This window comes from Euleptes europaea, chromosome 4, assembly GCF_029931775.1.
Source record: "Euleptes europaea isolate rEulEur1 chromosome 4, rEulEur1.hap1, whole genome shotgun sequence".
NCBI lineage: Eukaryota > Metazoa > Chordata > Lepidosauria > Squamata > Sphaerodactylidae > Euleptes > Euleptes europaea.
This window is the reverse complement of record NC_079315.1, coordinates 30785696-30799627: the sequence shown is the minus strand read 5'-3', so window position 1 is coordinate 30799627 and position 13932 is coordinate 30785696. Positions and strand designations below refer to the sequence as shown.

Sequence of the window (13932 nt, the reverse complement as noted above, 5' to 3'; positions counted from 1 at the left end):
GGGCATTTTTAATAGAAGAAAGTGACTAGGAGGTTGCACTCACCTTCTCCTTTAACTCTGTAGCTGTGAGATATTCTGTGCAATACTCCCTGCCCTTTCCCTTTGTGTGCTGAGCAGTAACACTGAACATAATTCCACAGGCAATACCATACCTCACTCCTCCTACAAACCTGAAACTTTATGATGTGGAAGGCAAATCAGAAGCTGGGGTGTGGGTTTCAAAAGGAAGGACAGATACACAGGCACAAAATTTCCTGGTTTAAAAAGGGTATTACAGGAATTCCTAGAATTCAATGAAAGCTGTAAGTGGCTTTTCAATGAAAAACCTGATGATTGTAGACAAGATTTCTGACAGACAGTCATCCTACCACTGTACAACTACAACAGAGAACTGAGTGTATCCTAAGTTTGACATTAAATGGGTGGGTGCATTTTTATTTTGCCATCAAGTCACAGCTGATTTATGGTGACCCAGGTGGGGTTTTCAAGGCAAGAGATGTTTGAAGATGGTTTGCCATTGCCTGCCTCCGCATCATGCCCCTGGTATTCCTTGGAGGTCTCCCATCCAAATACTTGCCAGAGTCAGGGCTGAGAGCGTGTGACTAGCCCAAGTAACAGTTCCATCCTAGCTGGCCTCCCTTCTCCCCCTTCCTGTCTTAGTTTACATTATACACTGTTATTATAAATCCCTTCTTTCCTTAATCAGATTATCTGCTCCCCTTCCCTTCCTTTATTACTCCCCTCTGTTTAGTTCCCCTCTACTGTGTTGGTTTAAGGGGGCTGACGGAATAGAATTTTAATAGTTACTGGGAGTTTTAATTTTATTTTGTCTATGACTGGAATAGTTGTAAGCTGCCTGGAGCCTGACTCAGTCAGTGAGGGGCGAGGTAGAAATCAAATAAATGAATAAATATCACCCAGCAAGCTTCCATGGTGCGAATGGGGATTTGAACCTGGGTTTCCCCGATTCTAGTCTGACACCTTAACCACTACACCATGCTGGCTCTCTGGGTGCATTACACAAGTATAATTAAAACCACATCCCTCTGGGTGATAGGTGGGTGGAAAAGTGAACGCAGAACATATATTCAGACCAAGGGCTGTGATTCCACACTGAACTGGATTCATGATATTGTCATGTAGCCAAATCAGATTGGCTATGTTGCAAAATGATGTCATCAGACCAGCTACGTGGTTCCTGATTGCCTAGGATCACATCGGCAGCAAGAATTATTTTTTTTGTAAAGCTGATGAAATCACTGTCAACTATGCATCAAACAAACCTTGACCAAAACAAAAAAGGTATGGATTATTAAGAACATTTTAGATAAATAAATGAGGCAAATCTCAAAATGTGTTTTTGAGAACTTCCTCCTTATTTGTGGTTTGACAAATTGGCGTGACCCTCCTTTTTTCTGTTTCAACCCTAAAAGTCCTCCTGCATGCAGAAAATGTTCAGCTGCAAACTTCTTTTATGACCCTTGCCCTGAAATGTACACCTAGCTCATGTGAGACGGGGGGGGGGGGGTGTTACCGCACTTTGTATTCCTAGCGATGTATTAAGAGTTTGAAAATGTTGTAAAAATCATCCCTTTAAAAGGGTTTTTGGATACCAAGGCTTATAAATGGTTGGAAGACGTCTTCACAGCTAAAGCGACCAAACAAAGTGCAAACAGTATTTTTTATAACGTTTTCAAACTCTTAATACATCAATGGGAATACATAGAAAGTGTGAACAGTATTTTTTATAACATTTTCAAACTCTTAATACCTAGCTGGGAATACAAGTGCAGTAACCCCCAAGAATGAGGACCACAAGACCTGGAAAGTATTCCATCTGAGCGTGCCCTGATAACTCACCTACAACATGTCTGCTTAGAAGTTCAAAGCCCAAAACTGCATCATTTCTGTTTGTCACGAGAGATCTTTTCCCTTAAATCACAATCCAAGAAGCCACTTTTATTCATAATTAATAAAGATTTTCTGACCCAAACCCTTTTCCTGGCTGCCTTTGATGAGGAATCTCAACTTCACATGTTTTAGCCATGAAGATGGCATTGTACAGACACACAACAAAATGTTCTGTTCATATACCACCCTTTCTAATCTCTTCATTATTTATAATGTGTTGTTATTCAGTTTTTTATTTCCCACTTTGAGGGGATATTTATTGCCCAATCAATTTAAAAGACTTCATTCCCAAGTTTTCACACTAAAAAAACAAACAAACACACACACCCAGCAGATTAAGGGAAGAGCAATGGAGGGGTGAAGCAAGGAGGGAGAGCAATCTAACCATGCCAGAACAAAATAAGCCTTTATATGGGTCACCCTCCTCTTCCCTTGGGGGTGATTTTCCGAGGCAGGTGGGGATGCAGTCTTCCAACAAGCCTTTGCCTTCTGGAAGGTGGCAGAGAGCCAAGTGTCCTTCCTCCCACTTCTGAAGTCCCTGGACAGCTCTTGACAAAGACTCTCCTGCTTTGGTCCCCAATAATGAAACTGAGGGTTACAAATGGACTTGCAGCTCAGTTGAAATGTCTTACCCCAATACAATTCATCATAGCGTTTTCGAGGTAAGAGTTGGTCAGAAGTGGTTTACCATTGCCTTCTTCTGTGCAGTACTAACATGGGTAAACTGAAGTGGCACTGCCATTGTCTATGAAAGATCCTCCACCAGTGTCACCTTGAACACATGAACACATGTGTTCACAGGGTCCCTTTAACTGGAGATGCCGGAGATGCTGGGGATTGAACCTGGGACGGTCTGCATGCCAAGCAGAGACTCTACCACTGAGCCACAGAGCTTCCACTACTGCTGCTGCCCGGTAGCTAGCCTTCCAGGATTCCTCTGCCCCATCACCATTGGAACTGTCCGTTCTCTTCTGCTGATGTGGCTGCAAGACCTGAACAAGCCTGTTAACAATTGGGTGTTTTGGAAGACATTGATTCACAGGGTCACCGTGAGTCAGAACCAACTTGATGGCACTTATCACACATACATAATACAAGGCAACCTCAAATTAGGGTGGAACCAAATGTTCATTTTACAGGGATTAGGGAGTGATCTCCACATGGATGCCTCTGTACCACTTTCTCCAATCAGCTAAAGGAACATGTCTCAACCCTCAATGGCCCTACGTAGGCCATCCAGATAGCCATCCTTCTTGCCCCTTCCAGGCAGTTGGACAAATGGTTCTCTCCATTCAAGAAACTCATCTCCACTCAGCCAGCAATGTAAGCAATTTATAATCCCATTCCCTGAGACTGGGGTCTCCTGGGTGTAATTCAAGGCTTCTTGCACTTCTCTGTTATAACAAAGTCACCACCCAAAACACACACACACACCACAGTTGCCACCCTATCACCCAAACATTATCCCAGCATTTGCTGGAGCAAGTCTGGCAACCCTACTATTAACTGATCTTTCATCTTTCCCACATTGGTCAAACTGTTTTATTATTATTATTCTGAATGGAAGCAACATGCAGAGCAAATCCTCTGCTAAGCACTACACTTAAGGACATTTAACACACACTGAATTATCTTCTTCCATTCCCAGCCTAATTTGGATTATATTAACCAAACTAATTTGCAGAAAAAGTAGAATAAATAAATAGACAAGTGGAAATGTAACACTGCAATATTCCTCAGGTCAACACCATTCAGAGCTAAGCCACTTAATGAGAAAAAAATTAGTTTCAGATGTTCTTGACTTTTCATTAAAAAGTCATCAGCACTTGTAAGTGAAGCTACAACACTGGTCTTTTAAAAAATGCTATTCAAACCATAATAAGAGGCTGGTAGGACTGTGAGGCTGCAGTATCGTGCCTTGTACATCACATTGCATCAAACACATGTGATTTATTGGGAAGGGTTTCTATGCAACCCCCATCAAAATGAATGAGAGCTGTTCTGTATTGCTCCCATTCATTTCAGTGGAGTTTACTAGCAGATTATGTCCATAATATATCAGTAGTGATAAAAACAGTCACACACACACAGGGGCTCTTCCGATCACTGAGAGTACACAGAGTGAAATCATGTCTTCAGAGTTGAAATGTACAGTAAGCAGACTCAGGGCAGATCCACATGCTGTGGTTCTTGTGCACAGTAATCTTTTGTGTATTTTCCGATGCATGCAGCACAATCCAGGAAGCTAATGATTCAGTGATAGAATAATATCCAACAATGTGTGGATCCAGTTCCAAGATGCTGTCGTTGTTTATTTATCACACACACGTGTGCGTGTGTGTGTGTAAAGTGCCATCAAGTCACAGCTGACTCATGGAACCCCAGCAAGGAGCTCTCAAGGCCAGTAAGAAGCAAAGATGATTAGCCGTTGCCTTCCTCTGAAAAGCCTTCCTTGGTGGTCTCCCTTCCAAGTACGGACCCTGCTTAGCTTCCAAGAACTGATGAGATTGGGCTATACCATCCCGCCTTCCCTCCCTCTTATATATATATATATTCCACTTTTCTTGGATCTTGAAGTTCAGGGAAGCATACATGGGATTCATAGGAAGTCTGTCATCTAAGAACTACTGGCTACTGTAGTGTAGACTGTCAGACTAGGGTCTAGGAGAACCAGGTTCAAAACCCTACTTTGCCATGGAAGCTTGTTAGATGATCTTGGGGGAAATGACTCTAAGCTGCTTCACTGTGTTGTTGTTGATGTTGTTATTGTTGTAAAGATAAATGGAGGAAGGGAGAATGATGTTGTAAGTCATGCTGGGTTCCCATTGAAGGGGGAAACAGAGTATAAATATCTAAATATAAATGCTTGCCCTCCTGAATAGGCAGATACCTGAACACATAAATCTAGCTCAGAAGACATGCTGGTTATCTATGTTCAGAGAGTCTTTACATGGAGGAGTATCTGATCATAAATTCTGCTGATAATGTATATTGGCTTTAGGACTTTCATTGCTAATTCAAAGTTAAGTTCACCCAACATGTGAAACCCAAACAGAATACAGAGAAAGCAGCAATCTCTATACAATAAATTTGAGTAAACTAAAGAAGGTCAGTTGGGTTTGATTCATGAGAAGATGGATTGCCTAGCTTGTTCTGAGCAATGGTATACTTATGGACCATAGCATTTTGCCTTGGCTTATACCACTTCAGACCACTGGTCCATCGAGTTAAGTCTGTCATGAGCAATAGCTCTCCAGAATCTCGCCATGGCACCAGCACCAGAGTTGGTGGGAATGGCATCCACATCACTCAATTAGGACCGTTGAAAAAAAAACAATTTGGTAAAATTCAGATTCAGCAAAATTCAGCCCGTTTTGATTCTGGGAATGCCGAAGTCCGAACTCCCCCCGATTCGGATCTGTGGAATTCGGCGCAAGATTCAGAGTTCGGGAAAAAATCCGGCCGTTTAAAGCCATTAAAAACACATTTGCGCCTTTCCACAGCTCTGGGGGGCATGTTTGGAGGTAGAGGTCCCAAAATTTAAGCGTAGCTTGAGGGGACCCTTCTTGCAAGAACCCCCAAGCTTTGTAAAGATTGGGTCAGGGAGTCCAGAGATATGGGGCCCGGAAGGGGTCCCCCCCAAAATCGCCAATTGGAATAAAGGCATTAAAAACACATTCACGCCTTTCCACAGCTCTGGAGGGAGCATGTTTGGAGGTAGAGGTCCCAAAATTTACGCGTAGCTTGAGGGAACCCTTCTTGCAAGAACCCCCAAGATTTGTAAAGATTGGGTCAGGGGGTCCCGAGATATGGGGCCCGGAAGGGGTCCACCCAAAAATCGCCAATTGGAATAAAGGCATTAAAAACACATTCACACCTTTCCACAGCTCCGGGGGGGAGAAATGGTTGGAGGTAGAGGTCCCAAAATTTTAGTGTAGCTTCAGGGGACCCTTCTTGCAAGAACCCCCAAGTTTTATGAAGATTGGGTCAGGGGGCCCCAAGTTATGGGGCCCGGAAGGGGTCCCCCCATCTGCCCATTGGAATAAAGCCATTAAAAGGGATGTACTAAAACAAATGACAAGTCAGCCCATTGGAAGCAATGGGAGAGGCTGCCCACCCCATTGAAGATAATGGGAAAGGGGAATGTCGGTTGACTTGCATTGACTCCACTGAAATACATTACAGGGATGTACTAAAATGAATGACAGGCTAGCCCATTTGAAACAACAGGAGTGGCTGCACTGCCCATTGGAAACAATAGGAACCAGCCAGAGAGAGACTCACTGACCCACAGTTAACTCCACACAAAGCTGGCAACTGGTGAAAACAGTAGAAAGCACAGTCCCACACAGAGGCAATCAAGCCCACCCCCCAGCAGAACAGGTAAACCCATCCCCTTTGGCTTCCCCCCTCACGCACGCACGCACACACACACACACACAGAATCTCCCCCACACACACATACACACACACAGGAAAAAAAATTATAGAGAAAAGCCCCCAAATGGGTCTTACTGTGGATGTAGTCTTCTCTTCTATCAGGAGCAGGGACTGGGAGTCAGCACTCAGAAGTAATCCAATACGATTCTAGCAGACTCACACACACATATTCTTTGGCACAGGAGGTTTTGCCTTGGATTTGCCGCTCTCTAGATGCACATTAAGGATTGCCTGCTCCCATTCATTCCAATGGGTGGATGGGGGGAGACCCCATAAGTCGGGATTAATTGCCTTTTAGTCAGACCCCCGGGCCGGGGTAATGGTATGGCCCAACTGCCGAGGCAACCAGACCCCCAGGCTGGGGTAATGGTACGGCCCAACGTGAATGTGTTTTTAAAAGCTGTAATGGGCAGATGGGTGGAGGGACCCCTTCTGGGCCCCATAATTCGGGACCCCCTGCCCCAATCTTTACAAAACTTGGGGGTTCTCTCAAGAAGGGTCACCTCAAGCTATGCTGAAAGTTTGGGGCCTCTACCTCCAAAAATGCCCCCCCCCGGAGCCACGGAAACATGTGAATGTGTTTTTAATGCCTTTATTCCAATTGGCGATTTTGGGGGGGACCCCTTCCAGGCCCCATATCTCGGGACCCCCTGACTCAATCTTTACAAAACTTGGGGGTTCTTGCAAGAAGGGTCCCCTCAAGCTACGCTGAAATTTTGAGACCTCTACCTCCAAACATGCCCCCCCAGAGCCGCGGAAAGGCACGAATGTGCACACGCACCCCCCCCCCCATGGGAATCTCTCTCACACACAAACAAACTCTCTTTCTCTCCCTGGGCTGTACAGCAGCTGGGCTCACACACTCAACTGTGACTGACTGGCCAGAAGAAGACCTGGCTTGGCCACTATTGGCTGCAGGAGAATGCTGCTAGTGGCTTACTAACTGATGGTTATGCTGCTGATTCGGAGCCCCTGAATTTGCCAAATTTGGCTTGTTGTTTTCCCACCTTTTTAAAAATTCGATTCCATCCGAACTAGAAACCGCCGAATCGGGGGAAATTCGGCTGTTTTTCAGTTCGGGATGAACTGAATCGACAGCCGTACACTTAATGCCGCATCGCTTGCTGCTGCTACTGCCCGAATCCCCACTCTTCTTCCATCCTCTTCCAAAAGCACAAATTTTCCTGGAATCTCTCTAGCCTACATCTAGCCCTTTCCCTTCATTTTTCCTTTCCCTGATGAGCTACACTATAATGCTACAACATGTCTGAGCAGGAAAAGCAAAAAGGCTCTTTAAAGGGCTGAAAGTGAGGTAATGCAACACAGCTATGAGCTGCTTACACCAATTGCAAAACAGCCTAGGTGCATGCCCCTACTCATGGCAACTATGGGTGGAATAGAATATAATAGAAATTTTATTTGTACTCCACCCTCTCCCAGCAAAACCGAGGTCAAGGTGGTTAACATCTTAGGTATAATACATAAAACAAAATTTTAAAATATTTAAAACAATGCTGAAGTTAATACATTTATCTATAAATGGTGCCAGATTAATTTTTCCCTACAAGGAGAGATGTTATTATGGTGGCTGGCACTCAGCCATTCAGTTTGATGCCATACCTCAGGGGAGAGGAGATGGAGGACAATGAACCAGCACAAGGAAAAGAAGACAACATGGGGGAAAGGGAGGGGGAAATGGGAGGGATGGTCAGGAAAAAGGGAGCATCCGGATTGACGCTCTGCCTACAGCCACCCCACATTTCCCCCTTTCAACAGAAGAAAAACAGACTGTGCTTCTCCCCAGCTCAAAGGAGCAAGCCGCGGAAACCCCACAAGTCATCTTCAGAATTAGTGTGATGCTATTGGAACATTCCACATGGATCCAGGGGCTTCCATGTGGAGAAAAATCCCCTGGGGAAAGTACTCTGAGATCTTCCTGACATTAAGATCCTTAAACAGAGGTGTCAGGGACTGAACCTGCACCTTTCTGCATGCAAAGCATAGCTCCTACGACGGAGCCACAGCCCTTTCTCTGTGTGACTAGTCAGATATCCAGAGAAATCTTGGTGGCAAAGGAAGCATCGTGCAACTTTCAGACTATATTTTTTTTCCTGAAGTACATGCTGACTGGCAATTTAGATCTGATAAATCTGTTTATACCTCAAATGGCTGATGCTTAAACAGTTCGTTTTACTGACTCTTTGTATGGAATCATGTTGAATGTATATAAGTGGATATAATAAAATTACAGAAACATATAAAACAGACTGCCGACACAGAGGCAATTTCAGAGGAGCAGTTTATCTCATGCTTTGCAGTGTTTCAACATGTAAAATCAAGAGAGATAAACCCTTCTGATATTGATCTAAATGCACTGTCATAAAAAATTAAAAGTTATCTGCCAGTAAAAAATGTTTTCCATTTTGTTGAGCGAGATCTTGAGGATCCATGTGAATACAATTTACTACATTAATAAAATACTCTTGTGGATATTGTTTTATGATTTTTTTATTTCCCATAGACTTAATAAAACCTCTGCAGAGTACTTTATTTGTCTCTGAGGCCTGTCTTCATCATATATATTTCTGAATACTCCAAACAAGTACATTCTGCTAAAGAGAACTAGAACATAGGCCACTAGTCCTAGCATTGCTTACAGGCTTATTCTTTACCACGTACCTATTCTATTTTATTCTAACCATCCTCCAAGGAGCTCAGGACAGAGTAGATGATACTCCCCTATTTTCCCCAAACAACAGCCCTATGAAGTAGGTTAGGCTTAAGTGGGAAATGGCCCAAAATCTCTTAGTGAGCTTCATGACTCAATCAAGATTTGAACCTAGCTGTCTTTTGTATTATGCCTGTTAAAGGTTATTGAATTGAATTGATTTGAACCTGGGTCTCCCTCGTCCAGGTCTAATAATCTAACTTCACTGGCTCTATTGCACAACACAAATTTAATATGTACCTCTCCCATCCTTCTTCAGATGTTCTTAGACCACGCTACCAGGGTATTTTTCATTCTTAAGAAAAGGTTATTTGTGTTTTGTCAGCATTGTGTGTGTGTAAAGTGCCTTCAAGTCGCAGCCGACTTATGGTGACCCCTTTTGGGGTTTTCATGGCAAGAGACTAAGAGAGGTGGTTTGCCAGTGCCTTCCTCTGCACAGCAAGCCTGGTATTCCTTGGTGGTCTCCCATCCAAATACTAACCAGGGCTGACGCTGCTTAGCTTCTGAGATCTGAAGAGATCAGGCTGGCCTGGGCCATCCAGGTCAGGGTTTTGTCAGCATTACATTGACATAATTTTTTCCAACCCTTGACAAAGGCAGAATAAAAAACTTCCAACTAGAGATGCTTACAACATTGTTACATCTGAATTTCCTCCTATATATTGGCGCCCAGAACCTATTTTGGTAGAAGCACCAATGTGTTAGCAATCTGCCACCTTTAAAAAAATTTAAAACTTCCTTCAGAGTGCTGGAACAAGCACAAGGGGGGAGGGGAGGAGGTGTGGGGGGAGGGAAGGAAAAATGGCAACGGGGTCATAGTAGCCTGCATAACGGTGGAAAAAACTCAACATTATTCTGGATCCACTTTTCCAGCTCCCTTTATTGCTGCCATTTTTTTTACCAGTAATAAAACAACCCAAAAAGGTATTTTCCAGTTTTTTTCCTGGTCCGGCTTTAGCTGAATGCACACCCTTAGTCTGCTATTCTAACTACAGCATCATAATGATGTTTGGGAAACCCAGAGTAATCTTTGGCTCTATTGCATATAATGGAATGGAAATAATCTCTTTGCTTTGGGTTGCCAGGTCCCTCTTTGCCACTGGTAGGAGGTTTTGGGGGTGGAGTCTGAGGAGGGCAGGGTTTGGGGAGAGGAGGGACTTCAATGCCATAGAGTCTAATTGCCAAAGTGGCCATTTTCTTCAGGTGAACTGATCTCTTTCGGCAGGAGATCAGTTGTAATAGCAGGAGATCTCCAGCTAGTACCTGGAGGTTGGCAACCCTACTTTGTCCCTACTTATAAGCTCCCCCAACCACTAATATTCCTCCTCATGTACCAGCTGACAGCATAGTTTCCTTATACTATTTTCTCCTCTCAGACCTTATGTAAGTATCTCAACATTCAGAATGTATGTACCATTCTTCATTTAAAAGCTTTACTCATTATTTCTTCTTTTACATAGCTTAGAAACAGCATCCAAATGATAAGGAAGTTTGAGAGTTAGGACATTCCCATGGCAAATCTCAACCAATCATATATATTTTTCTTTTTTATAGGAATAAGCAGTTCCTCCAGGGCTGAGAGTGACTCAGAGGTTGTTAGCACGTACTCTCAGAGTTCACCGTCAAGAAGCAGATAATTTATTAGGAAGATGCCATGTTTGCCTGTCTGTTTGATCTGATGTACACAGTAAAAACTGGAGCCCTCTAGAGGCTTAACATGGAATGAACATCCATATCTCTATCACTTGGGAGAGACCAGAGTCAAACCAGACATCTCGTGGATCACAGCTCATTAGCTACTATGCTACACTAGCATTAATACCATTTCAGCATGTATCTCCTTTACCAGTTAATCTGAGCGAAAGGCAAACCTACTCATGTGATGCCCATGTTAGCAGGATTAGTAAGGCTCAGCAAACATCACAAAATCTTATCTGGCACAGGAACTGATACTACTCATATGAAGAGATAAATGCAATACATTCTGAAGGTGTTATATATCCCCAGGGTTTGTTTCATGCAGGAATACATTGCAACATTATACTTTCAAGATAGCTGGCATATGGCACCTCCGCTCCTACCACATAAAGGCATTTTTAGAAAAATGTTTATCACTTTTGTTCAGTGCAATGAATATGAAATATGGATGTGTAAAGATTGATTTATTTGCCAACACTGCCGCCTTGAGGGCCTAAGGTAGGCCAAAGGGTAGAATACAAGCATAACAAAAAAACAATTATTTTTCACATTAAATCAAAACCTAGCATGGTGGTTGGACCTAGGTGGCACATTGTTAATGTTCCACAATGATACAAACATGATTGTCAGGTTATTTTACCTTGTCAACTGTTTCAATCAGAGATGAGGCCTGCTCCTGATCATATTGCCTCAATGGTTGTTGTTAAAGTTTATGTCGAGCAGCTTTATGCCTGTACAACAGCTGTTTATTCTACAGGGCCAAAATGTTGCAGACTCAACCTCTGAAATGCTTGCCACGGTCATCATTTTACACACCCCCAAACTGAAATTGGCACTTAATATTATTTTACACTATTTCTACCATTAAACACTACTGTTAACACAATGTAATAATACAAATCAACATGAACAGAAGCTATATATCTCCTGCCATCTGTAAATAGAGCAGAAGTGGATTCATGAATGAGCAGACACCAAAGGCACACAGAGAGATCTAAATAGCAAGTCAATGTAATCTATTTTTTTAACTACATGCTTTTAAAATTGAAGGGAGCAGCAGACAAGTGGGGAAGGGGGCAATGCAAACAAGCACTATTATCATGCTAGAAGGCAACATAATCATGCAAAATGGCCCTTACGTGAATTTGTTCAGACAGATCCACATTGTGGACCCACTCTGGACCCACATCCAAACAGCTTACCAAAAAAAATAGCTCCTTACTTGCGACTGTTAAGTAAGATGTGACCTGAACTGGCAGACATCTACTCTGCCTACTCTGTAATGACATAGCAAGTTAGCTTTTGTCAAGCACTCACAGCAATTTCTTTAACAAACATTGGGGATCAGTAACAGTACTGACTGGGGGAAGGCAATGGCAAACCACTCCATAAACACAGTCTGCCTACTAAATGTCATGATGTGACTTCACCCCATGGGTCAGTAATGACCCGGAGCTTGCACAGGGGACTACCTTTACCTTTAATAGTACCATACTGTTTGAACATGCGAAAGGTAATGTGATGAAGAGTTCAAGCTTATCATGAATCAACAAACTGCTTTCCGGGGGGCGGGGGGAGACACAGGTTCCTGCCTGCGACTAATATGTGTTTCAACATCCCTATAGAATATTGTTAAAAGCAAATCTTTTATGTATGTGCTCACATCTAGAGAGGATGCAAAAGTTCATTTTAAACATTTTCCTAGTGTGCAAAAATACGCAATGAGTCTGGATCCAACACAATTCCACCCAAAGATTTCCTTTGCTAAGACCTCCTTTTTAACTGAGTGCAAAATTATCAGGAAAGGTAGCATAGGATTCAAGAAGCCCGTGCTTACCTCTTCTCTCTTCTGCTTCGTGTCTTCATATGAGAGGCAATGCTGAATGATTCATAAGCACTTCAGCTCTGTTCCCTGAACATTGTGTGATCACTGCAGTGTGATTGCAAAAGGGAAAGTTGTAGGGAGATAGGGAGAGTGATCTTAAGCATCAATTCATGGTGGAGTGTCCAGTTTTGAGTGCTATTATTCTGTGCCATAGCTTCACAGGTGCAAAATGTTAATCTTAGCTCCCCCTTGGTCTCACAGAATTATCCCAAAGAAAAGGTTGACACAGTAAAACATTATGCTATTGATTTCATCATGATATCGTTCTGCTACTTTGATAAGTCTCCCATCCTACGTTGCTGTAGAAACCCTCCAGGAACCAGATGGGAAGAATTCAGAATTTGGTGGTAATCTGGGATGGCAGAATTCAGAATGGAACCAACTGCTTCAGATCAGACTGAAAAAGGATTTCCAACCCTCCAGAAAACCAAGAGAGCAATACAAAATAAGTCAACTTGGAAGTAAGTCACATTTCATTCAATGGTGCTTACTCCCAGGAAAGAGTTGTTAGGAAGGCACTGCAAATGACTCAGCTAGTTTTCTAAGCCACCTGCACCCCAGTTGCTAGAAAAGATAGATGAAAGCTGGCTTTCCCACTAACATTCCCCATTTATTTATTTGTTCATTATTGTGTAATTATTGTGTAAGAGACAGAAAAGATTCCTGTCTATGTGCTGTAGCGATATAAGAGCATAATAAGATGGGATGGGTGTGTCCAGTAAAGGGAAAGAACATGTAAGGGGACTGGTAATGGACCTGCAGGGGGAAGCAGGAACTGCTTGTAGTAGCTGGCAGTCAGGCAGAGCTGCATACATGGAGGGGCACAGGAAGAAGAAGGGAAGGGGCTGTGGCTCAGTGGCAAAGCATCTGCTTCGCATGCAGAAGGTCCCAGGTTCAATCCCCGGCATCTCCAGTTAAAGGGACTAGGTAAGTAGGTGATGTGAAAGACCTGAGACCCTGGAGAGCTGCTGCCAGTCTGAGTAGACAATACTGACTCTGATGGACCACTGGTCTGATTCAGTAAAAGGCAGCTTCTTCATGTGTTCATGTGTTCAAGCCTGTGTTGTCACCTGCCTTGCACAGATTGGACTAGGGGAAACCCACTCAGCCATGGGAACTTGCTGGGTAATCTTGGACAAGTCACACACTCTCAGCCTAACCTACCTCACAAAGTTGTGAAGATAAATTGGAGCAGAGGAGAATTTAGGGTCCCGATTAGGGAGAAAAGTTGAGTATAAATGAAGTAAGTAAATATGATACAGAAATGAAG

The 13932-nt window shown here is 43.2% G+C and overlaps 1 non-coding gene across 1 annotated transcript; it reads left to right on the top strand.

Moving 5' to 3' along the window:
* The first annotated feature begins 13503 nt into the window (after positions 1-13503).
* On the top strand, positions 13504-13575 carry TRNAA-CGC (transfer RNA alanine (anticodon CGC)). The gene has a single exon. It is a non-coding gene; the product is annotated as a tRNA-Ala (tRNA).
* The last annotated feature ends 357 nt before the right edge of the window (positions 13576-13932 follow it).